At 55.5% G+C, this 3,091-nt stretch overlaps 1 pseudogene; it reads right to left on the bottom strand.

The window, feature by feature from the left end:
- Positions 1-1,277: 1,277 nt before the first annotated feature.
- Positions 1,278-2,842, bottom strand: LOC102247325 (annotated as a pseudogene).
- Positions 2,843-3,091: the final 249 nt, after the last annotated feature.

Raw genomic sequence — 3,091 nt, 5'->3', positions numbered from 1 at the left:
GCTTTGGATCTAATATTTAAGAAATCAGTGCCAAATCCAAGGTCATGAAGGTTTACTCATGTTTTCATCTGAGAGTTTTATAATGTTAGCTGTTATATTTACATGGTGGGTCCATTATGAGTGAGTGGCTTTTGTGTACGGTGTACCTTATGTGTCCAACTTTATTTATTTGCATGTGTATACAGTTGCCCTGGGTCCATTTGTTGAGGAGACTATTCGTATCCCCATTGAATGGTCATCATCAGTTGTCCCTCACCAATTCACTGCTGTGCTTCCAAGAGCCAGTTAAATGCTGAGCATTATAAGGCAGAGAATTAGAAGTCAAATATAAGCCATTGGCTTAGCGGTAACATAACTTGAGGAGGTAGGCAGTATGAAAATGTGATTAGACTTTAAAGAATAATGAAGCTTTGCTTCCAAATCTTAGATGACAGAAGTAAAATCTGTAAACCAAAAAAAATTATGGAGCTGGCCCAAAGTTCAGGCAGGTACAAAAAAGTGAAATATTTTATAAAACAATGTAGGTGGAAGAGAGAGAGAGGGAGGGTGAAAGTAAATAAGATGCCCCCACAGCAAAATTGTATAGCATGTCTACCTGGTGGAATGAAGCATGAATTTCATTCCCTTCATAAATTTTATATTTTATTAAAAATTTACAGGGAATATTTATTATTTTTATAAATAGAATAAAAACTTAAAAGTGGAATGCACATTAACTAAGGGTGCTCCATATCAAATTATTTTTGGAAAGTGGAGTGCTTTTTTTGTTTTATTTTGTTTTGTTTTGTTTTGTTTGCCAGCTGCATAATTTATTGAACCAATGTCCCCTACGAAGTAAACTGCATTTCTGTACACTTGCGAGTCAAAAGGATTCTCTTGGTTTCCCGGTATCCCCACCCCGTCCCTACAAGTCCGCCTGGGATGGCAGGCCTGGCTGCACTCTTTAATGCCTAAGGCAAGCGCTTGGCCTGGGACCACAGCTCCAGGGGTGGCTGGAGGGAAGTGAAGGGGCCAGAGAGCCTGGGCCCCCCAGGTTTCTTCCAGGACTGGGAAGGTTTGCCCCACAGAAGTGGGGGCCAGGCAGTCCCAGACTCTCCCCTGTGCCTCCTCTCTGATGTTCCCAACTCCCCAGTTCTCTCCAGCAAGAAGGGCCTCTCTGTGCCAGGCCCACCTCCTTTCCCCAACCACCTCCCTGAAGATGATTTGGGTTCTATCAGGCGCCTTAAGCACCCTAGGGCCCTTTGGCCCTGTCCAGCCAGCCTGACAGTGGGTGGGATTTACACTAGGGGTGGGATTGGGCTGGGGAGATGGGCTTCAGGTGTGGCAAACACCACAGGGCTGGGGGTTTGGCTGCTGGGTGGGTCTGGTGCTACCCTTGGGCCTGGACATCCTTTGGCTAGAGAGCTAGGGCCTGAGGCCACCTCCAGGGCTGACCTCAGAGCAGCTACCGCAGCCAGCCCCTGATGTAGGCCAGGCCCGAAGCGACCCAGGGCACCGAGCCGACGCCCCCAGAACTGCAGGTCTTTGGATTCCAGGAACTGCTGCTCGAATCAGATGGCATGGAGACCTTAGGGGGAGAGGGGGGCAGGTTATAGCCCAAGGTCCTGGAAGGCCCTGGGACACAGCCTGGGGAGCTGAGGGAAGTCTTGGGCTCAGCCTTGTCCTCTTGTTCCTCAGGGCCCCGCTGTGGGCCTCAGGGAGCTGCTGCCCCTGCCTGCCTGCGAATCCAGGCGCCGCAGTTGCAGTTTCCTCCACTCCCGAAGTTCAGCCAATGCCAGGAGGTCCCGGCTGTCTATAGGGTCAGGCCCTGGGGTGGAGGCAGCTGCTCTGGGGACACCCATGTCTGGCAGTGGTGCTAACACTCCCAAAGGCCCTTGGTGGGGTTTCCGCAGAGGACTTGGCTGGAGCCGTGGGTGAGGTTGCTGGTGTCATCCTCTGGGGCTGTGTCCTTGGGAAGCAGAGCTTCGGGCAGGGGTCCCCCAGGGGCCAGCAGGGAGAGGGGCCAAGGCCTGGTGGCCCGGGGCTGGAGTTCAGGCCGGAATAGTTCAGGGCCGAATCTTCGAATGGGGTCTCCTTGGGGATGATCCAGCCTGGGCAGCAGGCTGTCCAGGACACTGCCCTCTTTGATGGCCTCCTTCACCAGGAGCCAGTCCTGGTCCAGCTTCCGGGCAGTGGGCAGGCCCATCTGCGTGGCAGGCATCTCATCCAGGACCTGCAGCTCGGGGATGAGCTTCCTCACCTGTGCCCTGTAGTTGTAGCCCTGGGGCGCCTTGCTGGAGGGGCTTGGCTACAGGCATACCAGGTTGCCCTCCAAGGTGAGCATGGCTAGCCTCAGGCACAGCTGCAGGTAGCGCACTTGCCCCAGGTCCTCCACTTTGTTGCCCTCTGGGTCTAGCACCTCCAGCTGCTCCAGCAGGCAGAGCGGGCTGAGGTCCGGAGACGTTATAGGAGACATACAGCTCCTTCAGGGCCGGGAAGGAGCCGATGCCATCCAGGTCAGTCAGGCCACAGGGAGCCAGCCACAGTACCTGCAGGCGGCCCAGGAAGGTGCCCAGGTCTCTCACGGAGCTAGGCGGTTGTTGTTCAACTTCAGTTGGCTGGGCAGGTGCACCCCAAAGTTGCCCAGGCCGTGCTCACCTGCATGATATCCACGCACATCTCCAGTGTGCTCACCAGCCGCAGGTCCTCCACCTGGGCCAGGGCTTGCAGTCGGGCAGCTGACAGGCACTCCTCTGCCAGCCGCTTGCCTTGGCTGTCCCTTTGGCTGCCCATGGGCCTTGCTCTGCGGTCAGGGGTTGTACAGGCCCTGCCAGCTCAGCTCCCGCACTAGGACACGGGCCATGCTGGGCCAAGGCCCAGGGGCCTGTCCCAGACCTGGTCCATTCATATCCAACCTAGAGGCAGAAGCCTTTTCCCACTGTGGGTCAAACATCCGGGCATGGGGGTGGCATGTGGCCCCAGGCGGCACCTGATGGCTCCACCCCAGGGCCCAGCCCTGCAGGCTCGGCCCTGGGCACCCTCCACCATCGGGTGTTCTCTCCGATTCCAGGTTGTTCTTCCCGCTGTGGGGGTTTCGGGACCTGAAGGGGAG

This window comes from Myotis brandtii, unplaced genomic scaffold (genome assembly GCF_000412655.1).
Source record: "Myotis brandtii unplaced genomic scaffold, ASM41265v1 scaffold1497, whole genome shotgun sequence".
In the NCBI taxonomy this organism is placed as follows: domain Eukaryota; kingdom Metazoa; phylum Chordata; class Mammalia; order Chiroptera; family Vespertilionidae; genus Myotis; species Myotis brandtii.
The sequence above is the reverse complement of the archived record's forward strand: the minus strand, read 5'-3'. Positions and strand labels throughout refer to the sequence as shown.